Raw genomic sequence first — 25,665 nt, 5'->3', positions numbered from 1 at the left:
GTCGGCAATAAATTGCAATTAAAGTTTGAATATTCTGAGAACGCCCATAGGTATTTGTTTAGAGATATCAACCAAATGTTGGAGTCTTTTGATGATTTTGCTGAGATACGGCGTTTTTGGCAGCTCATTAGAGTATATACACATATTGATTAACATGCTACTAGGAATATAACAGTTAGTGGTCTGCTTCGACTATTACGAGATGTTTTTACAGTTTTATTTTTCAACATAGCCAAGCATGATTTTAATCAGAGATGGATGCTAAGGGGAGATTTAATGGACATAATTTTATATTCTTACCTTTAAACACATGCCATGTTTTTAAAAATCCCAGGGATATGAACCTCATTGTAATATATAACACGATTGTGTCACAAAATAGGAAAAGATAATTTTTTAAAATAAGAAAAAAAGGAAAAATTCACAGAATTTTTTCCAGGAAAGCTTTTTATCAGGCTCTATTTATAACGAATTATTCAGCCTTTAATACCAAGGGGAGATTGAATAGATCATGCATGAATTTTTATATATGATGTGATGAAAAGTGATTTAATACCTAAGAATAGCGGTATACCATCATTCTTGAGGAAGCTATGAAGCATGTAATAAAAACAAAAATTATAATAGACTTCTCTCTGTAGAAAGCCCATTTGGAAAGCTTGTCAAATGACTAGTCTGTATGAATGGTTTTCTGGCGTCAAAAGATAAAGATTATTGTGTCCTAGATTATTCGAGATAAAAGTCAACTAGGACATTACAAAAGAGGAAATTTTACTGATTACTCGACTTTTATAGTCTATGGGTGTCATAATGCTATAGAAAATAAAATGATGAGTGCTGTAACAAGAGTCCATTCCAAAGAAATATTCCTTTTGCATTTATTCGGTTTTACAATTAATCTTTACTGTGTAAGTAAAGTAGTGACAAAGTTGAAAGACTGAACTGAAAAAAACAGCTATTTTCTTCTGTTATGAAATAAGAAATGTAGCAAAATAGTTGGTAAAATAGAATGAAAAGGACAGATTTTTTTTTAGACACGTTGGATTTGTAATAATCAGAATGCTGTTTATTAGAATGCTCTTTTTTACCCAAAATTCCCCAGCCCGACGTGATCAACATTTCAAACTAAAGAATAAGTTCGCAGGGTCCATCCCTTCCTTTGAGATATATCGCTCACTATTATTACCGTCTGTGCCACTCAGTTCCAACACTTGCCGTAAAAATTACTTAGTGTCACTCAAATACAGGACAAAATGCCATTTGAATTCTTTTTTGGCTTTTATTTTCAGTTTTTTTGGCACTTGGTATTTATAAAGTTAATTCGGAAAAAATAGAAAAAATGAGGAATTTTTAACTTACGAACGGGAGATCAGATCTTAATAAAATTTGATATTTAGAAGGATTTTATGTCTCAAAACTCTTATTTTAAGTCTCAACAGGATCTGATAACATTGGGGGGAGTTTGAGGGGGAAACTGGAAATCTTGGAAAACGCTTAGAGTGGAGAGATTGGGATGAAACTTGGTGGGAAGAATAAGCACAAGTCCTAGATACATGATTGGCATAACTAGAACGGATCCACTCTCTTTGGGGAACTTGGGGGGATTAGCTCGGTTAATCCGGAAAAAAAATGAAAAAATGAGGTATTTTTAACTTACGAATGGGTGATCGAACCTTAATAAAGTTTCATATTTAGAAAGACCTTGTGTTTCAAAGCTCTTATTTTAAATCTAGACTTGATCCAGTGACATTTAGGGGAGTTGGGGGGAAAACTGGAAATCTTGGAAAATGCTTAGAGTGGAGAGATCGGGAAGAACATTGGTGGGAAGAATAATCATAATTCCTATATACTTGATTCAATAGCCGGACTGGATCTATTCTCTTTGGGGAAGTCGATGGGGGATTTCCAGTGCTTTGGAGAGTTCGTTGCTCCTGAACGTGCTAGGAAAATGAAAATTGGTAGGCGTGTCAGAGAACCATACAAATTGACTTGATAAAAGTCATTTCCCTGATTCGACGATCTGGGGGGCTGGATGGAGGGGAAATCGTGAAAATTGAGGTATGTTTATCTTACAAATGGGTGATTTGGTCTTAATGAAACTTGATAAACAGAAAGATCTCATGTCTCAGATGCTCCATTTTCAATTTGGATCAGATCCGGCTGCATAGGGGGTATAGGGGGGAAATGGAGATCTTGGAAACTGAAAATCATGGAAAACACTTAGAGCGGAGAGATTGGGATGAAACTTGATGGGAAGAATAAGCACAAGCTCTAGTTATGCGATTGACATAGCCAGACCGGATCCGCTCTCTTTGGGAAATTGGGGGGGATTTTTGGCGAGTTTGAGAATAAGCAAAACTTATAGATACGTGATGGACATAAGCAGACCGATCCGATCTCTTTGGGGTAGTTGGATGGATTTATAGTGCTTTGGTGAGTTCGGTGCTTCTTGACGTGTTGGGACGATGAAATCGATAACTCTAGTACCGTGTCTAATTTTAGGTTCCAACCTCGTCACAAGTGCCATATGAGCTCTTGGCACTTGTCTAATTAGTAATGTTACAAGTAGTCAGGGAGCCATACAAGAGATATGTTGATATTTAGTGATTTGGGCGATCAGCAAGCATTAGAAGGTGTGAGAATGGAATCTGATGTTGATCATTAGTTAGCACTTGAAGTAGATTTTAACTCTCTCTCTCTCTCTTTTCGTACCTCACTTTCAGCTACATACAGTGACATGTTGAGCGTTGTACCTCAAAGTGAGTTTGACACCAGTCACGACAAAAATCACCCTGCATTCATCCGGCAGCAGCGCAAAGCTGTTGTTAAAGTGATGTATGTTCTGTAGTCCAGGCTCAGTCCTTTTCGATGCAGTGATGATGATTTGTTCAACATCCACAAGTCTTAACTGATTGGAATTGGAAAAAGAGCGCTTGGTTGGTACTAAGACAAATACGAAGCTGCTTTTGCGAAAGTCGAGATCATGAAAAATGATTTGGAGAAGTAGAAAATGAAAACCCAAACTTTTAGTTCTGTAAATTGTTTCATCAATGTTGAATTTCAAATTATCAAAGGAGATTTAGCGATTGCTGACATTGCTGGTGAGACACCTTCTAAAGAACATGATTTTCCATGAGTCTCTGCCATATGCACCTCTTATATTTGACATTATTACTGTTTATCAAAATGTTGTACGTCAGTCAGGAAGCAAGTCAGCTCTGCTGGAGCTGATTCACTCAATAGTGGTAGAGATGATGCCATATCTCAGAAGCCAGACTGACTGTACGTCAGTCAGGAAGCAAGTCAGCTCTGCTGGAGCTGATTCACTCAATAGTGGTAGAGATGATGCCATATCTCAGAAGCCAGACTGACTGTACGTCAGTCAGGAAGCAAGTCAGCTCTGCTGGAGCATTTCGAAACAAAAATCAGTCTGAATGTGTGGCCCCTTAAAGTCTAGACTAGCAGTGAATCGATTCACTCAATAGTGGTAGAGATGATGCCATATCTCAGAAGTCACCAACCAACCTAATCAGACCATTGATCCCGAAACTTGTGTCTTTTAATGAAGACATTGAAGAACTATATGTCCTTCTTGATAGATACGAGGGAATATTTAGATGTTTTGACCAAGAAGGCTATATGATCTCCTTGAAAGGGGTTGCCACGAGAAACAAGGATCCTTATACAAATTTGCAGTATCTCTTGGCAAACACTCAAAGCTAACGTCCAAATATTGGCTTTTTGGTCCATTGGTTATCTCCCTTATTTTTTCCAGAATGTTCCGACTTAAATCACTCAGTCTTTCTTGAGTTACGCCTTTTTGATAAGCCTTATACGCATAACATGTTTTTAGTTTAGTCCAACACTCCCCATAACATTCTCTGAAAGCTTCACTTTATTGTCCTTCGTATTTTTGAACACTAAAAGTCAAAAATACCCACCTTTCTCAATAAAGAGTACCATATGTAAACAATGGGCACATTGTATAGCTTACAGCCCTTGCCCTGAGGGTTGTGGGGGCTGGAATCCGAAGAGACATGGCTATTTGAACTATTAACTATGCTGAACAAAGTAGTGAACTCGTGATTTTGATTGCATGTGTATGGGGAATTGATGGGCATGGGTGTTGAGGGTGGGATGATTACCCTACTATCCCTTTCGATACTTAAAAAAGGTAAGTGGAACCTTTAAAATAAAATCGAATGAAATCTGTTCAGATTTTTTATGACAATTCCTTATATACGAAGTGTCTTAGTGAAAAAACATGAATAATACATTGTTCCCATATCGCTCTTTACTTAGACAGTGCTGTTAGGCTGCCAATAGTTTTCAGTTAAATACCCTCGACCTTGGTAGTGCTCGCTACATAAGCAGTAGTTGTAGTGATAGCAGTAGTACTAGTAGGTGTAGTCGTTGTAGCAGTAATAGTAGTAGTAGCACTAGTAGTAGTACGAGCGCGCAAATAATGCCTTTTTAGACAATTGACCCTCACCTTATTATTTCCTTTAAGTTCTAAATTAATAAACTCAGTCATCCTTCAGTTACATCCTTTTGATAACCCGTACAGACAACGTGATTTGATTTAATTTTCAAAGCTTTTGCCTCCCCTCAGACCTCCCATCAATATTCTGTAAAAGGTTCACCTGGTTGTCTTTCTACTTCTTGGACACTAAAGGTCAAACATACCCACCTTTCTCAATAACAAATACTATGTGTAAACAATGGGCAAATCGCATAACTTAAAGCCTTTGGCATGAGGGCTCGGGGGGGAGATCTCAAAAGACATAGTTACTGCGCCTTTCCACTATGCGGAAGGGGATGGCCTTCTAAAATATCTGATTGGATATGTCTGTTTAATTGATAGTTATGGAAGGGGGGCTGGCTGCCCTCCAATCACTTTTGACTCTGCAAAGGGCACTTGAACTTTCAATTTCAAATTGAATTAGCTCCTTTTGGAGGTTCCTCTTCAAGTCCTTCTATACGATGTACCTTGATAAAAAAAAATACATTGTACCCACTGCACTTGGAGCGCTATTGTGCTGCCTATGATAAATGATTCCAATAATCGTAGGAAAATACTGTCGAATTGGCTGTATTAGTTTCAAAATTGATTAGTGCCACCTAGATTCAGGGCAAATTCTTTTGTGCCTATTATAGTCAGTGTTTAGTTTCTCACCGTTTTTGAAAAACAATACTATTTAGTTTGGGTTTTGTTGCAACTATGATTAATGTTTTTAGTTTCAAATGATTCCAATAATGGTAAGAAAATATGGTTTGCTAGTCAAATTCGTTGTAAAACTTGGCTGAACTTGTGATAGGCTAAAACATTAGCCTAGAAGAATTGAAAATCTACAGAAAAAGATAAAATTACTGGTGTGAAGCTAGGAGATTAAATAAAACAAGTTTACAGTGTGACCCAAAGCTCGTTAATGGATCTCTTTATTTATTTATTTATTTTATTTATTTATTTTTATTTATTTTTCAAATCTTTTATTTATTTTTCAAATCAAAAATGTATAGTTCATTTTTGATCAAACCAGTTAGTCGCTGTAATAGCCTCTTACCCTCAGAAATTTTCTGCATGACCCAAGTTCAGAATCGAACTCCGGTAAACATTTAAAGGATTTTATAGGGGAGACTGTCATCGGGTGTTAATAAGAATTTTATCAAACTGGTTCAAAAAACGCAAAAATCAATGGAGTGCAGTTGTTTGTGGACGGATACTAATCACATGACGATTAATTTTAGCCAGTCTATTATTTTTTTTTCCAGATGGAAAAGCTTCAGCCTTTTTCCTAAGGTATCAGATTGATTATAATTGTAACTTAGAGACTAGAGAGTGGCTATGTATAGCATCTTTGCGTGTGCATTGATAAAAAAATTTCATTTTGATACCATTTTGCAGTGGTTGTCCCATAAAATTCTAGCAATGTGGGAAAACTAAAAAAAAAAACTCAAGTATATTTCTTGGTCAGATGTTTCTTCTTTTCCGGTTTTCACTGACAAAATAAAATTTTTGGTATTACTCTTTCGGACCATGATATTCCAATTCAACACAAAACTGGACAATAAAATGAAAAAATAATTCCAAGCTAATTAATAAACTAAATGACCTTCAAAGCTCAATTTTAAAGTTTATCTTTTATTTTCTCTACATGGTATGGATGTTTCGGGTGGTTAGGATGTTATTTATAAATTCTCCACAAAAGTTATTTTTTATCGTGGTTTTTTCTCTGGCAGATACGCATCAGATGACTTCTCCTTGCATATTGTGAATTGTGTCCGATTTTTAGTTTATATGTTATATATTCTTATGCATAAAATGGGTTAGTAGGGGAGGTGGCCTAATACATATTCTTGCATCGTCAGAAACATATTTAAACAAACATATGGGTTTTAAGTAAATAATGAGATTTTTATTTTTTAAAAGTTATTGATAATTTATTATTGCGTTAGTAGTGGAATATTTCCTTTATTTCTAATTATAATACCTCCTATTGAATTTGTATTATTTTGTATTCTAGTTTTGATTAAAGATAGCTTAACTTATAGCTTAATGTTACCTCAAAATTAGTATCATAGAGGGCCGAAATAATAATGATGGTGGCTCAGAATATGAGGAAATGCGTAAATTATATGCAATTTACAAATAAACCAAATCAAATTAAATAAAATAATAAAATTTGAAATCAAAACTGAAGAAAAATACAAAGAAAAAGTCGAACATGGAAAAAAAAAGTGAGAAACGACGTTTGATATAGCTATTCCACCTAATTTGAAAGCGTTTGTCTTTATTCTACTAGAATTGATGAGTTAGTTTGGTGGCACACTAAATTCAACTTCCATTTTCTTTTCCAGAAAAAACCGATTATATTGTGGGGGGGGATAAATTCATGTTTTTCTAAGATTTTAAAGACTTTCAGGGGTGTCGTTCCCCTTCCGAGTTGATACCCTTTTCACAGCTTTGGCAGTGTAAGATTAAAGCCAGCAGAAGTATTTGCCCTCTTTCAGGTGATTCTAAAATTGTTAATGGGAAAAATTTGTCACGCCCACAACAGATATTTAGGTAAACATTGATTCCTATTAGTGGTATTTGTCGGCACTTCAAAGCCTTCAGAAAGACCACAAATTTATTTGAAGTAAATTTTATCATAAGTGGTTAAGTAATGTTTCTTTTCAACTAAAGTGAAAGTGACGCAAAAAAGAAAACAAAAACCCATGTTACTTTGTCTCTAGAGGATGTTTTTTCATGTTTACTTTTGATCGTGGTGACACATTATGTCTCCTCCCGTTAAAATATTTAAATATGACCAATAATTATTGATGAAGTTGGTCATGTAAATGTATTTCAACCAGTGCTTTTATCTGCTTGGCGGGTAGGTAATTGAAATTGAGTTGGAAGGGAGAGGAAAAGACCCCTTTCCCCTCTGAACAATGAACACAAAACAAATAAATTTAAAAAATGACAGGAATTAAGAGTAGGGGTTAAACAATAGAAAATGACACCAACTAAATGAAGTAAATTATAGTCACAGAGGTTATCTTTAGCCCCAATTTTCTTGAGAAAAGGGAGGGGTAGTGACTCAATTTTGTTCCTCAGTACTTGCTCCCGAACAAGGTTCAGCAAAATGTTAAATACTACCTAAACATACTTGTATGTTTCGTGTGAGTTTTATTATTTGGTATTTCTGGAATTCTTATTTATTTATTTTTTTTTACTTTTAATCGTAGCGAAAAAATATGTCTTCTGTTCTAATATTCAAATTCTAACCGATTATTCTTGAGGAATTAAGTCATGTAAAGGAATTTAAATCGGCGCTTTTTTCTGTTTGCGGGGCAAATAATGGAAATTGTTTGGAAGGGAGAGGGGAAAAGTTACCTACCATCTTCAAAGAAAAAAACCCAGTTGAATTACATAAATGACAAGAATTGAGAGTAGGGGTCACACTAAAGAAAATTAGATAAATAATAGTCGCGGAGAAAATCTTTTGAATCCCAATATTTTTGGGTAAAGGAAGGAGAGTAGCTAAAATTAAGTCCTCTGCAGATGTACCTTAGGAACGTTCACCAAAATTTTAAATTTGTTTAAATTTTACCTGCATATATTTTATTGCTCGTGTGCGTTCCATTATTTGTTGTATTCGAATCTCGAATTTCAATTTTCTTTTTTTCTTTAACTTTTAAGCTTAGCGATGTATTATATCTTTTCCTGGTCAAATATCAAAAGCATGATCAACTACTCTTGAGGAATTTAATCATGAAAATGTATTTCGACCAGCGCTAAAATCTCTTTGGCGGGGAGGTAATTGGAGTTGGAAGGCAGAGTGACCCCTTCAACGAAAAAAAATGTCTAACAGCTGAATTATAAAAATTACAGGAACTGAGAGTAGGATCATGCTAAAGAAAATAACGTACCAAATTAACGAAATAAATGAAAGCCGCGGAGGAAATCCATAAAACCCGAATATTATATGGGGAAGGGATGGGGGGTTGTTCAATTTCCCTCCTCTGCACATGAACATGAAAAGAGTTAAGCAAAATGTGAATAATGTTTAAGTTCTATCTTCTTGCAAATCCAAAACAACAAATTTTCTTATTTCTCTGGTGAAAATTTTTACAGAGTGATTTAATAGTAACCATATTTTTTGATAGAATACAACTATACAAAGTACCAAAAGTTTGCATGATATCAAAATCATATTCACTCTTGAGATGGCATTTTCCCCCTCCACCCTAAAATTAACCCCCCAGGAAATACCCATGGAAAACAACCCCTAAAAAATACGACCCAGAAAATATCCCCCCTACCACGGTCGGTAGGTCTACAATCACTTTCGACTGATAAAAAAAGGACTAGAACTCTGAATTTCGACGTAATGAGGAGCATCCTCCGAAGTTTCTGCCACCATAAGGTGGAAGTGGGGATGAGGTAGGTGCAGTCCCTCTCCTTTACGGAATAAATTCTGCTCATTTTGGATTTTAATGTTACGCTCTACTTTCACAATTACAGCGAAGACCAGAAATATTCCCGGAAACTAAGAGGGATTAGATATCAATTTCACATTTTTGATAAGTTTTCAATGTTTTCTTTTGTACCTTCCTTCCCATAAAAATCCTCTCCCAAATATAGATCTGTATAAGGCCCTGAGAATTATATATCATCTCTTACCTTCATCCTCCACTCGTTTCTCCCTTAGAACCAATTCTGTATTTATCTAAAGGATCAGTGAGAGTCGGGATGCTTTGGCATTAAAATACGTCTTATGGGGCATCTCCCCCCTCCCTAACAACAAAACAATCAAAGAACTCCATTGTAGAGATTCAAAGCCTTTATATGCACATACCTGGAATTACAATTCCAGATATTCGGTGAAATTTGTCATTGAAATTCGTTCAGACCTTAAAAAAATTTCGGCTAGTTAGGAAGGGAGTCTCAGTCACAAAGGAGAACCGGGACACAAGTCATTTTTTTTCAGAATGAGAACAAAAATCAAATTTGGAAATTAAATAGGCCAACTTGAAAAGGCCTGGAATTATTTGCAGTTACTCTATTTACCATGTTGCGTAAAAATTATGCATTTTATTCTTTGTGCAGCCTATTTAGTAACTGTTTGCGGAAGACCTGCAAGTTTTGATAAGAAGCGGTATTTCAAATGCAATAAAGTGTTGCAACGGTGACTTGCTAATTGTACCGACAGGTAGTATTAACGGTTCTTTTTGAAATTTTTATTCTTTATGTTAATTAATTAAAATAGTATAATGGTCTTCTAACAACAGGGTTGCCACACCTAGTGATTTATCACTATATTTAGTGATTTCTTATAGTATCTAAACAAAAAAGAAAATCACTAACTTTTCACATAAGTCATTAGATTATTGAAGAAAATCCCAAAAATAACCAGAAAATTGCTAAAATCTAGTGTTTTTTGTCACCGCGTGGTAACACTGACGACAATTGCTGAAGCAACACAGACAGCTGTAGAATATATATTTGAAGGGGATAAATTTTATTTGGAGCTTGACTTCGAACAAAACAAAAACTTGGCAAATTTATTTGGAACATTAGAAGTTATAGGAGTCCCAATAACTTGTTATTTTTTGGGAGGTGGGGAAGATATAGGCCTGAAAGATCTTTCTTCTCCATATGTGTCTGGGTGGAAGCCACTATAATTCCATAAATAATAATAATAATCAGTTATGGCAGGGTTTTTAGACACGTATGCTGGGGAGGAGCATCCTGTATCCTTCCTTCCATAATTATCCTTGCTTTAACAATGTCTCTCATATTTTCTTCAATATTACTTTTGATTAGTTCACTTATTTTTTTTTTTTTTAGCTTTGATAAGCCTGATAATCTTTCCCTTGAGATAATTTCTCGTGAAACAATTCCTTATGTAAGATAAATAAAAAAAATGAAAAAAGGGATTTTGAAATATTATGCCTATAATTCCTATAATATACTTACGATAAGTACTATTTGTACTATATATACTGTCTATTTTTTTTTCTTTTAATTTTTTTCCGTTTTTGTACGATTGGGGGTCCAATAATCATAACAGGGAAGGAAAAAAGAAAGTAGCTTACTTTCTTATGTAAAATAAAGAGTTTCCTCCATCTTAAATTTTTTCGTTCCAACTTAGAGTTGAGATCTATCTAGTTGAAGTTAAATTTAATAAAGGTCCCGGTAAACTCTCGTTTCTGCTGTTTCTCAAGCAGCAACAAGCTCCTTCTCCCTTTTGTCACCCTGGGCTTGAGAAGGAGGGCAAACTGGACTAGAGGAGGGGTTACTACTTAGCCTTTCCAAACAATTAACCAACTAGTAGGAAGAGCTTTAGAAACATATAGTCTGTGGTAACGAACCGTCAGCAAGGAGTTACCTGGGTTTATAGTAATTAAAACTATGAGAAAAAAAGGTGTTTTGGTTACAAATGCACATTAAAAGGAATTATTTTTTTTTGTAAATCCAAAAAAATAAGGTTCATCAAGTTTAAAGCCACGCATCAGGAGTTACGAGCCAGAGGAAATTTACCTGATATTAGAAAAGGAGTAAAACACCCTTAAGACAGCACTAACAGGAATTGCAGCATCAAATTTAGCATAGAAAGAATGATCATGTATGTGTGTTTATTTACTTTTTTCCCCAGGGGTTATCGTTATCAAATATGCGGCCTCAGAAAATAGCTCAATTCCTCATTTTGTCGGATGATGACTCATTCAATCGGCAATAAAAAGTGCTAGTGCGTTTATTAAACACCAAAAAATTGTATCAAAGCAAAGGAGTATTTTCAGCCATTTTTTGGCACCAGATTACGATTTGCCACACAAAGGGTCACGTTGCTATAGAATGAAAATTCTAAGATAGCCTAACGATTTTAAATTATTGAAAATCCATGTTGATTTCAACATTTTTTTTTTATTAGGAAATTTCCTAATTTCCGAAGACCTTATGACTGTGGCTAATAATATTCTGTCCCTCATAAATACTCTCCCGGACCCCTTATTATTGTTCTTATTTTACCTACTGACTAACAGGAATAGGCCAGTCCTAATGCCCAGGCTGGACAATTGGAACAATTCTTGAAAATTTAAGGGAAAGGGCAAACTATATATTTCAGTATTTTGGGGGACAGACATTGAAGAGAAAAGAAGCAAAAATGACTAAAGCAGATAGTTAAGTAAAGATCTTTGCCAAGTCTTCTTCAATAAATAAACAATAAAAACTAACCTTTTGAAGTAAATTCGAACAGAGCAGAAGATACACCCCAGCTGCTGCCCTGTTCGAGTTTACTTCAAAAGTCTCTTTAATTAGAATAACAAGCTCTTTTAAAAGTTATAAAAACTTTAGTGTAAAGAGCAATGTATTGAGGAGAGAGCAACCCCCCTTATATACGTTATATTTTCTATTTGTTTTAAGTTCTAATGTTGCTCCTTACTTTCGGTATAAGAAAATTTTTTTCTATCTAATTTCTTATCATTTTTCAAATGATGCTGAAGAGTCCCGCTCCCATGGGAAATTCCCTCCCCCACGGAAACTTAGTCCACGAAAAATTCTTTACACTTAACCCCCATACACCCCCCGCCCTCTCCCCCTACACTGCAAAAATCTCGTCTGAAAACGTCTGTATGCTTCCCAATAACCAATACTATATGTAAACAATTGGCAAAGTTCAAAGCTTGCAGCCTTTCCCCCAGGGACTTTGGGGATCAAGTCATCCTCAAAGACATAGCTATTAAATTTCATGATTATGCTAAGAAAATGGCTATCTTATAATTTTGATCGGGTGACACTGGGGAAAATAAGCGTGGAAAGGGGGCTAGCTGACCTCTAATATATTTGGTCACTTAGAAAGGGCACTAGAATTTTCGACTTCAAATCAAATGAGCCTCATACCGATCAATGGTTCGATACAATCATTCCTGGGAAAAACCAACAAACAAAAAACAACAAAAACCAATAATAAATACCCATCTGTGATCTGTCTCTCAAGAAAAAAATCCCACATTTTTGTGCATAGGAGCTTAAAACCTCTATGGTAAGGTTTTCTGTTAGGCTGAATATTGGGGTTTGATTTTTACTGAGATGATTTGAAGTTTTTAGGGTGTTTTCCCCCTCTTTCAGAAAAATTGGTACATTTTTTTCAGGATCGTAACTTTTGATAGGTACCATTAAATTTGATGAATTTTACATATTTTGAATAAGCATAAAAATTTAATTCTTTTGATGTACATATTGTGATCAAGACTTTTTTTCTTCGAGTTTCGGTTACTATTGAGCTGCCTTTCTCCTTACTTACAGTTCGTTAACACAAACTGTTTGAAAGTGACATTTTTCAGTATCTTGGCAATAGCTTGTGGGCTGGAGTGGAATTTTTTAGATTTAGGTGGTGAAGAAGAAGGGTGTAGCCGAGGGACAAAATCTGAATGAGACTTCATTAACTTTTTTGCGCTGATTTAAAGCACTTGAGCAAAAACACGTTAGAAAATATTCATAACCTTAACCTGAATATAAAAACATTTTAACTGAAAACATAAAAATTAATTTAAGAAGATTAATTTAAAAAAAAGTGACAGGAATTTTTTTTAGCAAATTTTCCGATCCACCTTTTTCCACAAAAAGATTTTATATCCAATCCACCTAAACCGTTGATACTTTTTACCAATGTGGAAGCTGGATCTATTTTTGGAGTAGCGACTTTGAGGATTAAGTTGGAGTATTGCCTCACGGATTGCCATACGATATGGCCTCCTTAAAAGAAAATTCACCCCCCTCCCTTCCTTTATTTCAAATAGAATAGATTAAATAAAATTTAATCTTTATTTTAAGATTATCCTGGCCAAACCCAAAGAGGAGAATGAAGGCCTAATAGAAATAAAGGTGTTTCCCTCTATGGTAAAAACAGCGTCAATTTACAGAGCAGCCGTAATTGTTTTTATTCAGTTCGGATGCAGTTAAAGCCTTGCAACCTTGACCTGGGATTTTTCGGTGTTTAGTTTGGCAAAGAAAATATCCATGTAGAAAAAAATTAAACGTGAAAAAAAATTCTGGCAGCAGAAAATGTTTCTGAAGCTCCATAGATTTTATATTGATGCTTTGTTACTTGAAATTGTGGACGGAAGGATGCCACGTCATTTTGCAATCCGTGAGCCATTTGGGCGCCTCGACAGATAAATAAAACCCTCACATTTTCAGGATAAGCTAGCTAGATTAATTTCTAGTTGAATTAATTTATATTTATATATGCAAATACTCTATATTGTGCCTAAATATAAGTTTCTTAGCGGTCCTTGTCATTAAATTTTGTCCATTCAGGTTAGGATAAGACCCTGGTAGTGCACGGTCTCGAGTTTGATTTTCAACAAAAATCTCTTAGTTGTTTATGTATTTACAGTATCAAGATAATTTCCCGTCAAGCAGCCTAATGAGATTTTTCATTTGTTTGTACATTTAAAGTTTCTGTATAATACCCCTCCCCGATAATTCCCTCCCTAGATGGTTACCCCTCGGAAACTTTCAGGGCATACTGTGGCAGACTTTAAACTAGCCAAAAGGCAACATGCGCTTACTACTAATACTGTTACTACGATTGCTGTAATTATTGAAGCTAAAGATATTAAGATGAAACTTTTAGGGGACTCGTAGCCGAAGTTTTAACTAAAAAAAGAAAAATAATATGCATAAATTTTTCAATGGGGCATATAAGCAGTATTATAGGCAGCATAGTAGTATTATAGAAAATTTATAAAGTCGCTCACTCGATTGGAAATTAGAAGTTCTTGTGCCCATTATAAGAGTCAAAAGCGATTGGAGGGCATGCAGTTCCCCTCTCAAGCCCATTAATTTTCCAAACACATCCAAACAAGAGTTTGAATTTGCCATTTTGTTCAACCTAGTTGAAACGTCCTGTAACTTGTCCTCTGGGGATGTTATGGATGCTAATCTTCCACGGCCCAAAGAGTAAGGGCTGCAAACTATGCATTTTGCCAATTGTTTATACATAGTATTTGTTATGGGTAAAGATGACTTTTTTTTTACCTTTGGTGTTCTAAAAGATAAAGTGCATTCAATTGAAGCTTTCAGAGAATGTTGTGGACAATGCTGAACTGAACCAAAACATATTATACGCAAACAGGTTGTAAAAGGGGAAAACTCAGGAATGACTGAAGGTACTAAGTTGGAACTTTAAGGAATGATGAGGCGTATGATCAATTGACAAAGATTTTGTCGAGGGGGCTGTTGAACAAACCAAAAGGCACTGTAATTGGTACCACTATTACTACTATTGCGATTGCCAAGATTACTACTTCTACTCAGGCCAAGGGTATTTTTGTGAAATTTTTAGGGCATGTTGCGAGGAACGTTGAACTAACCAAAAGACACTCTATACATACTGCTACTACTGCTACTGTTGCTACTTCTGCTACTATTACTATCATTACTGCTTCGGCTACTACTGAGGCTAAGTGTAACAATTTGAAATAATCAGGGAATGTTTAGGGGGTTGTAAAGCAAATGAATGATCTGATTGCCACTTGTGAAGAAATTCTTCAAAAGTCCATTGTCGAAAAAGGAGACGCAAGACCTTGATTTTTGGAGCTTGCTGACGAAACGGCGTGTTGTTTTCAGTATGGATCAGCTGTGTTTTTCCGTCTGCCACAACTCTGCTGGAAATCTTCACGAGGATTTTCTTGATTTTTTCCCAGTTATGGATCTATCTGGACAAGGTCTCACTTGGGCTGTTCTGCATATTTTGGAAAGCCTTACCATTGACCTAAGCAAAATGGTTGGCCAGGGGTATAATGGTGCGGTAGCAGCGAGTGGCCATCTAAGTGGCCTTCAGGCCGTTATACGCCATCAGTATCCAAAGGCACTTTACTTTAACTGTAGCACACAAAGCCTTAACCTTGTCATTTCATCTGTTTGCCCTATTCCAGCTTTTAAGCATATCTTTTGGACCCTATCGCAAATTTGTATATTCTGCAGTGTTTTGCCACTCAGAACCAGAAATTTGAAAGAAAAGTTCAATAAACTCCAGCTGACTTTGCGAAAGAGCCTGGCCGGACTCTGCAAAATAAAATTGGTACAGCGCCTAATCCGGTTATGCGTTTTCTTGAGCTTCACCAGCAAATTTTACGTTCTGTCGAAGCTCTTGAGGAGAACAGCAACGCAGAAATGTCTGCGAAAGTTTTAAAAATGCTGGGTGTCATGAACAAGTCACAGATCGTAATGCGTATCCATGTCGTAAAAGAACTTTTCTGCCTGACGCTGCCTTTGTGCAAGTCTCTTCAGTCGGTTGACTGCGTCTTGGCTGCCACTTGTAGACACATAAAAACTGTTCTTTCTAGAGGAAAGACAATGCGACAAGATTCTGTTTCCGCATTTGCTCCTCTTTTCTACCAAGCTCACTCTTTTGCAACTACTTTACGGCTTGAAATGACTCGCCCAAGAACAAGAGGTGGGAGGAAATCTCATCTTGACAATACTGATCTTCTTTTGCAATATAGAACGTCACTGTTCACTCCTTTTCTAGACACCTTCATATTGGAGCTTAAGTAACGTTTAGAACTCATCAAAATTTGATGCCTCATCTCAGCATCTTTGTCCATTCGAAAATTATATCAAGTGATCCCAAAACCATGAAGTTGGAGTCTTTCCTTGAGCCGTTTGGCGATATCCTCCACGAGCCAGACTGCTTGCAGCAAGAGGCTGGTGTTTTGGCATAGCAAATGTGAAAAACTTCTTATCATAGTAATACCTTCTTGCTCTGTATCTTCTCTTCACGAATGCGACTTAACATTTTTTTTCTTACAAATATTTCTCTTCTATTGACTGTCTTTGCAGCATTGCCTGTCAGTACTGCTACTCAGGAAAGAATGTTCTCTATACTTAGATAGTTAAAAACGTGGCTAAAAATTTAACGATACGAGAAAGGCTGAGCGTTTTAGTCAAAGTTGCCATCCATAGAGACATTGATTTTCACATAGACATTTTTTCAGGGAGTAAAAATTGTCGTTTAGTTTTAGGTTTGTAGGTACTGTAGTTATTTTAATAGACAAAAACTCTTGGTCAGCTCTGTAGATACATGCACATAAATACTTAAATACTTGGTTTTCTGATGCAAAACTGTAAAAAAAAAAAAAAGTCCTTCAAGGATAAAAAAAAAGTATGCTTAGTGGACACGTCCTCGATTGCAAAAGGCAGACTGAAGGTCTCCACAGTTGACCGTCAGACTAAGTCCACAGAAATAATTTTTTGTAAGCCCCACCTCTGAGCAAAACTCTTGGGTAGGGCACTGCAAGAAGGGGATGCTGTGCTAGATTAAAAAGCGTTAGTTTGCATGTAGGTACCGAAGTTAGTTTACTTTTAAAAAACCCTTGTTCGGCTCTGTACATTTATTACTACTACTGCTAATAATAATAATAACTCACTGCAGCATTAAGCCGCCTGAGATCAACACGGCTACACACGCTCCACCTCCAACCTAATCTAATCAAGGCCTCCCTCTTTACACCCTCCCAGGAAGTTCCCATTTCCTTATTTATGACATCCTTTCACCTCAGGCGAAGATGACCTGCTTTCCGCGTAGACACAGAGGGTTGGCCAAAAAGGACAATCTTCGGCAATCTGTCATGTTTCATCCACAGAACGTGGCCTAGCCATCTCAACCTTTCTTTCATTATAACCCTAGAAAGTGGGATTTAATCTCTTTTTTTGTTCAACCTACTGTTTGAAATACGGTCAGTCAGCCGGATACCCAGAACAATCTGTGGGCAATTTCTCTGGAAAACATCTAGTTACTTTTCGTCCACTTTTCTGACCGCCCATATTTCAGAGCCATATTTGACCACTGTCATCACTGTAGCTTCCAATATTCTACTCTTGACTTGCAGATTTATATTTATATTCTTCCAAACTTTTTTTAACTGTGAAAACACCCTGAGCCTTAGCTATTCTACTTTTAACATCTTTGCTGCTCCCACTGTCTTTACTAATAATGCTACCAAGGTAAGTGAAGCTGCCCGCCTGATTAATCTTTTCGTTACCCAACGTCCCCTTTTCATCTTCACTTATTCCTAGCCTTAGTGGCTTAGTCTTCTAACAATAAATTTCCAAACATATTCTAGCACCCAGAACTCGTCAAACATCTAAAAATTTATTCACTTTACTCACACTTTCATCTAATATACTTAAATCATCTGCATTATCCAAGTCCAGGAGCGTTTTTCCTCCCCATTTGATTCTGTGGTCTTCAACTGCATTTCCTGTGCTCCTTAAGACGAATTCCAAGCAAATGATCCATATAAAGGGGGATAAAACACAACCCTGCCTAAATCCTTATTCAATACAAAACCAGTTGCTAGCCTCATTTCATACGTTAACAGCAGCAGTATTATTCTCGTACATAGCACTAGTCACTTTAATTTATTTGTTTGGTATACCATATAAGGATGAGACCTTTGTTAAAGCTCTTCTATCAACAGAATCAAACGCTTGTTCCTAATCGATAAAACTGCGGACCAAAGGTGTTTGACAAAGAAGGCACTTCTCAATTATTGACCTAAGAGTGAAAACTTTGTCGACGCATCCTCTACCTTTTCTAAAACCGCACTGTTTATCTCTTAAAACTTTGTCTACAGCATCTCTCAGTCTAAAAAGTATCATCTTAATAAGTAATTTGTTACCTACAGAGACCAGACTAATGCCTCAACAATTATGACACTCACTCTTGTCACCTATCTTATACAGTGGTTTAAGTAAGGTATTTCTAAAATCATTAGGTACTTCCCCTTTTTCAAAAATCATATTCATAATCTTCAGTAGCTTATTTCTAACCTCAGAGCCATATTTCAGAAACTCTTTTATCATACTATCAGCACCTGCAGCCTTATTACTTTTTAATCCTTTTAGTAGTGTTGCTAATTCTTCCTCACAAAACAAATCTTCCTTCACATCCAAGGTATCACAAAGATGTACATAAATACTTGGTTTGCTAATGCTATACCAAGAAAAGAAAGAAAAAAAACCCTCAAAGATATAAAAGGATGCCTAGTGGACGCTTCGTCGTTTGCAAGGGGTGGACTAACGGTCTGTACGGTTGACCGTTAGACTAAGTCCATGGAAAGACTTTTCTTTGTAAGAACCCACTCCCCCGAACGAAAATCCTGGGTACGGCCCTGCAAGGAGAGTGTCCTGTTCTAGATCAAAAAGTGCACCCCTACTTTATTCATGTTAGGGTAATGGGAATAAAGGATATAGCAAATATCCTATATCCTTGAATAGGGTATAAAATAGGGCATAAAATACAGGAAATAGCCCAGCAACCCTTCCATCCCCAGAAATAGTTTCATGTACCCATATCAGCTTACGATACATCTATAAACCGAATTTTCGCAACAGCCATTGAAAAATTTGGTCTCCCAAGGGAATAAAAAGGTCATGTAGTATTGCCCTACTTCTTGTACAACGACTAGGCTACTAAAATGTATTGTCATGGAGCGCTCTTAAAATCTGTACATAATATAACTACAAATTATATGAATCAAATGAGTTGCAAAAATTTCTTATGCAAATCCAGCTACAATATTTTTTGCAACTATTCTTCCTGTAATATTTGAACTTCGACATGATTAAGCAGTTTAATTCTTAGACCTCCAAGATACACAAAAAATAAATGGAATTTGCATTGTGGTAATAATACGAAAGTAAAAGTGTTTATTTTTTCTACAATGTAAATATTCTTGTGCCTGTATATGAGTGGCAAATTTTTATAACGCAAATTCAATCTGGAATAGTTTTTTTCCACCGATGTTTCTGTAATATTTGAACTTCTACATGATTTGGTAATTTTTTTATACTCCCAATGCGTATAAGAAAATAGGATTTATGTTATGAGACTAGCTAGACAATGAAAATAGGTTTTTACTACTGTGTAACCACTATATTTTATCTTGGGAATATTTGGCTGAAATGAATTGCGAAAATCTATTACTGTACGCAATTTCAAGCCAGAATTTTTTTTTTTTTTGCAGTTATCAATCCTATTATACTTGAAATTTACATGATTCAGCAATTTGTTTTTTAAGACGTCTGAATTACATAAACAGGGTCACATGCGTTATAATACTATCTTGACAAAGAAAGTAGTTTTTCTCACTATATATATACTATTGTATTTTAGCGCAGCTGTAAGTGTATTTCGCAATGTTAGCATAAGATGTGCGATGGTTTTAAATTGACAGATATAAAGAAACTGCTACTATTGCGACTGCTACTGCAACTACTTTCTACTCTGACTGTGACTATTTGTTACTCTGACTGCAGCTACTTGTGACCATGAATGCCAAAGACTGCTTGCTATTAAAACTTTGACTACTTGCAACTGCGACCACTTGTGATAACGATCGCAACCACATACAATTGCAACATCTACTACTTGCGACTGAGAATACGACTAAGAGTGGCTGCCACTGCTTACATCTGCAGTTGGGACTTATTGTGACTACGACTGTGACTACTTGCAATTGTGACAACTTGTGATAGTGATTGCACCTACTTACAATTGCAATATCCACTACTTGCAACTAAGAATACGACTAAGTGTGGCTGTAACTGCCACTGCTTACATCTGCAGTTGCGACTTATTGTGACTACGACTGGAACTACTTGCGACTACTGTTTCTACTACTCCGGTTGCTACTGTGACTGCTTTCGCTGCTTCTACTACAGATACTGCTACTACTGTTTTTTAGATAAATTAAAAGAGTTCAGTGCATCCAGGTTGTCAAAAGGAGTTATCTGCTATTTATCATAAATGGTTAAGGCTATTGACCTTAAGATTTTAGAGATTGTTATGGAAGATGTTGAACTAATTCAAACGGCATTATGTGCATTCAGGTGATGAAAAGAGGGTATCAAATAAATGTCTGGAAATGGTAAGGGCATTAAATTGAAACTGTCAGAGAATTTTGAGGCGGATGTTAAATCAAATCAAAAGGTACTTTTGATTAAAGTATTGATGATAATCAGGATTTGATAATCCTGATTATCAAAAGAACGCATCTGTATTATCCCATTGAACAGCTACGACATTTGATTAAAATTTTCAGAGAATGTTGAAGAGGATGGTGAACGTAATCCAATCATGCTGTCTTCATTATGGGTCTTAAATGGCTGCGTAAAATATCTCAATGACGGAAGAACATTGAGATGGAACTACCCAGGAACGCCTAAGGGTATTAAGTTAAAAAATCAAGGGGTTGCTGTGGAGGATGTTGAAACAAATCAGTAGACACCACGGGCATCCCGGTCGTCAAAAGTAAGTAAATTCCTCAAGAACTGCTAAAGTATTAAGTTTGAATTTTCATGGAATCTTGAGAGAGATATTTACCTCAGTTAAAGACATACCAAGTACGCAGGTTGTCAGAATGACATCTTTCCCACACCACAGCGAGAAAACTTAAAGTCGCAAATAAAAGAGTTGAAAGCGTCAGAAATAAAGGGAGCAGAGTGGTTCCTCTGATATATATTTATTCTTTTGTTCCATTGTGATTCATCACAGATTGATATCTTTTAAAAATTTTCCAATAAGGCTTTTTTCGAGGATATTATCCAGGAATTTCTGTTCAATCAAAAGCTTGGTTCAAGAGCCGTTCTAAACCTTGATCTTAACTAAATAAAAAAAAACAAGTTTTTAACTGAATGTAAAGAGCAACATTAAAACTCGAAACAAACAGGAATTATTCTGTATATGAAAGGGGCTGTCCCCCCTCAACACCCCGCTCTTTACGCTAAGGTTCGACTCTTTCTTTCAGCTCTACTTTTTAAAACAACAAAAAACTTTTGCGTAAAGAGCGAGGCATTAAGGAAGGGATAACTCCTTTAATATTCGGAATAATTTCAGTTCGTTTTAAGTTTTAATGTCGCTCCTTACTTTCTGTTAAAAAACTTATTTTTATTTTTTATTTCTGGTTGTTTTTGAATTAACGCATGTTTTGATTTTGGCTCACTGCATAAGAATAATTTAAACAAAATTTGCATAATAATTTTTATTGCTGAGTGGCTTTCTAATAGTTTTATCGTACGATTTTGATAAAAAAAAGGGTGGTAGAGGAGACCTTCTTGCCCTCCAATTTTTGGTCACTTAAAAAGGCAACTATTACTTTTTTTTTACTAATTTTTGGAAAAATTAAAGCACACTGGCACTTTCACACTCCCCCCAACAATCCAAAAGTTTTAATTTGATCTTCTGGGCTGTTCTCCAGGCAAGTGTTTTTGGTAAAATGGATGCATTCATTGTCTCTAAATTTATCCAAATCAAAATTTTATGGTCACTTCACCCCAGACGCCACTAAATGCTCCAATTCAATTCTCACAGTCATACCATAGATAAATATATTTCAGTTTACGTCGCTACTCTACCAAAAATAAATCCTAGTTCCACATTGGCAAAAAGTATCAACAGTTTAGGTGGATAGGATACAAAATCTTTTTGTGGAAAATGGTGGATCGGAAAATTTGCTAAGAAAATTTTCATATTACTTTTCTGAAAAGCTCCTTTTTTTGAAAATTAATCTTCTTGAATTATTTTTTTTTTAATAAATCTTTTTTGTTTCCAGTTAAAACTTTTTATATTTTAGTTCAGTTTAGGAATATCTGGCAGCTTGTTTTTGCTCAAGTGCTTTAAATCAGCGCACAAAAGTTAATTAAATCTCAATTAGAATTGGGGTTAAATTGAAAAGATGTTTAGGTGGACTGAAGATATAAATGTTTTATCTGTCCCTCTCGTCATTACACAATTAGAAGTCCCTCTGCTATTCCCTTATTCTTCATAGCCTCAATCTACATATTTTACCTCCAGCCCACAAGCTATTCCCAGTATATTGAAAAATGGTACTTTCAAATAGTTTGTGGTAGTGAACTGTAAGCAAGGAGCAATGCAGCTCAATGGTAACCGAAACTCTAAGAAACAAATTCTTGATGAAAATATATACATCAAAAGAATCAAATTTTAATGCTTATTCGAAATATGAAAAATTCATCAGATTTAATCGTACCCATCAAAAGTTACGAGCCTGAGAAAATCTACCAATTCTTTTGAAAAAGAGAGATAACACCCCCCCCCCTAAAACATCAAATCATCTTAGTGAAATCACACCATCAGATCCAGCATACCTGAGAACCCTTCTATAGAGATTTCAAGCTCCTATGTACAAAAATGAAGAACTTCGCATTTTTTTTGGAAGACAGATTTTATTTTCTTGTTTTTGTTTTTTGTTTGTTTGTCTGTTTTTCTCAGGGGTGATCGTATCAAGCTACTGATCTTAGAAGATCGGGAGAGGGCTCATTTGATCGGAGATCAGAAGTTCAAATGCTCTTTCTAAATTACCAGAAATACTAAAGGCATCCCTCCCACGCTCATTTCCCCCCAATGGAACCCGATAAAAATTTGAGATAGTCATTGTATAGCATAGTCAAAAAATTTAATAGCTGTGTCTTTGAGAATGACTTGATTCCCCACATTCCTCGGGGGAAGGGCTGCAAGCTATGAACTTTGCTCATTGTTTACATATAGTATTGGCTATTCGAAAGTATACAGACGTTATTCAAGGGAGATTTTTCTAGTGTAGGGGGGGTACGGTCCTTGGGAGGATTTTTCCATGGAGGAATTTTTGGTGGGGGGAGGGAGTGGAATTTCTCAGTATCATTTAAAAACGATCAGAAATTAAATTAGAAAAAAAGTTCTTTTAACTGAAATAAGGAGCAACTTTAAAACTTAAGACGAATAGAAATTATTCGTTAAATAAGGGGGCTCACCCTCTCCTCAATACATTGGTCTTTACGCTAAGGTTTTTTATAACTTTTATTAGAGCTTATTATTCTAATTAAACGGCCTTTGTGATTCGGGAGTCATTCTTAAACAACTAGAACAAAAGGTTAAACTTTAGCGTAAAGAGCGAGGTATTGAGTAGAGAACGAAACTTTTTTTTTGCTTTTTTAGCACTGAAGACGACTTCACAGAGATCCTTACTGAAATATCTGTTTTTGTCATTTTTGCTTCTTTTCAGTTTACTGACTGTCCCCCCAAATATTGAAATATATTTTTTACTCTCTCCCTTAAATTTTCAAGGATTAACGCCACTTACCAGGCCTAAGCATTTGAATTGGCACATTTCTTATAGTCAGTAGACACTTTACTAAACATATTAAGGGGGCTGGGAGGATATTTATGCAAGATAGGGTATTATGAGCTTCGGTTTTAAGGTCTTCCGCAATGAAAATTAGGATTATACCTTTTTCTTGCTTTCCAGCCTTTCCACTGCTGAAATGTAATCCAAAGTGGAATTTTTGACTGTCACGTGGCTACTGTCATCAACCCTAATTGATAAAAAGAGGGCCGATGTAAAATGAACTCAAATGTACCATGAAACAGCTCTCTATGATGTTCCAGTGCAACCAATAGGGACGGAGAAAAAAGAAAAGGGGACACATTAGTGCTTTCCATGCGAACAGTCCATGTTCCATGTTTTTCAAGGTTGAGAGGGGGGGGGCTTAAATTTGTCTAAAGGGGGTGTTTGGCAATGATAATCCCAGTGGTATAATTTTCATTTCAATTTGACACTGCTTTCGAAGGGTTTCCCGCTCTTTTTTGAAACTTCTTTTTAAAGTAACATTTTACTGTTGTGAATAATCGAAATAATAGTTATCATTCTTGGGTTTGCTAAAGATAGTAATTTTTTTTGCTCTGCAATTTTTTCAACATGATCTTGAAATTTCGGTTAATATGGGCCGTGGTTTGCTCTTTACTAGAAAGCAGATGTAGTTGCGACCTTGATTTAATCAATAAATGTTGTTAAACTTTATAATACTGCTCTTGTATTAGACATTCCTTTCCTCAAAAATTCAAAAGTCACACTTCAGCAGGGGTGCTATCCCCCTGATTTGAAAGACCGTTTCACTTCGTTTTAAGTTTTAAAATCACCCTCTAAGTTCCTAAGAAAAATACATCGCCTTGTTAAAATTACTGTCATGGTCGCATCCAAAAAGGGAGGGGGATTTCAGGGTTTAAGATCTCTCCAAACTTTGCGCTTGACTCTTAAGAACGTGACAAAAATGCATATGTGCAAATATTTTAAACGTTTTTTAAAGTTTCTTTTCTTAAAACACCCTTCTTTCGAGCAAATACCCTGTATATGCCTTTGCATATCCTTGCAGTAATATGCCCTTATAGTAATGTAGCACGGGATATGCCCTTACAGTAATATGCCCTTACAGTAATGCAGCACGAGGATTACCAAGCAATAGCTGATCGTAACTGTAAAATTACAATAATAGAGGAAGCTAGCCCAAGCTATCATTTTTGACTTGCAGGTTGGTTAAATAATAATGATTAATTAATTGCTTCAGCAAGATTTGTAGCCTAGAAATATGTTATTAGAAACTTTATTAATTTCTTGCAACAGGGCGGACCACCAGAAGCTATTGCAAACAATTTCATGTCAGTAAATTTGTGTGTTATTCAAAAACATAAATCAATCTGCACAATTTGAAGTACTGTCTTTACCACGGTAAAAGAACTTTTCGTCAATTTCGTAATATATCATTTAATACAAGAAGTACATATAACCGAGTGATGTAATTTGGTTAATACATGGTTCCCATGAGTAATTAAAATTTTCTAATTACCCTGGTATGCACGATTCTAACTGTTGGATGGTATTTACATTAATCTATGTAATAAAGGTAACAATTTAATATGTAAGTTGCATTTTTTTACCATCGGCTGGAAGTTTTACTTTACTCTGAGAAGCATGATCTATGAGGCAGCAATTCAATTATTTGTCTTAATAATAGTAATATAATAATATACGTGTCTTTACTTACCTATGCTGATGATATCTTGAATCTGAGTCGTACTTTCTCCGGTTGTGAAGCTCTTTCTTGAAGTTAAAACAAGAATATCAGCAGGTTGGTTTAAGTTTTAATGTGGATAAAACTGTTGCTGTTGGTTTCAACCTCAAAATATGCTATGATAAATCCCTCCAACTTACTGAAACTTGTACCCCCCTCTCTCTAAAAACCTTATTTACCTAGGAATGCCCACTTGAAATTCAATTAAAGAAACTATTAAGCTTGTCATCCAAAATCTTGAAAAAACAGACAATGATAAG

The 25,665-nt window shown here is 35.7% G+C and overlaps 1 long non-coding RNA gene across 1 annotated transcript in view; it reads right to left on the bottom strand.

Moving 5' to 3' along the window:
• Positions 1-25,428, bottom strand: part of LOC136041627 (uncharacterized) — a 30,762-nt gene extending 5,334 nt beyond the window's left edge. Inside the window, exon 1 of the long non-coding RNA XR_010621072.1 lies at positions 25,379-25,428. This is a non-coding gene — a long non-coding RNA (uncharacterized LOC136041627). The remainder of the gene's footprint in view (positions 1-25,378) is intronic.
• Between the last annotated feature and the right edge of the window lie 237 nt (positions 25,429-25,665).

This window comes from Artemia franciscana, unplaced genomic scaffold (assembly GCF_032884065.1).
Source record: "Artemia franciscana unplaced genomic scaffold, ASM3288406v1 PGA_scaffold_32, whole genome shotgun sequence".
Classification (NCBI taxonomy): Eukaryota; Metazoa; Arthropoda; class Branchiopoda; order Anostraca; family Artemiidae; genus Artemia; species Artemia franciscana.
Note: the sequence above shows the minus strand (reverse complement) of the source record. Positions and strands in the feature narration are given on the sequence as shown.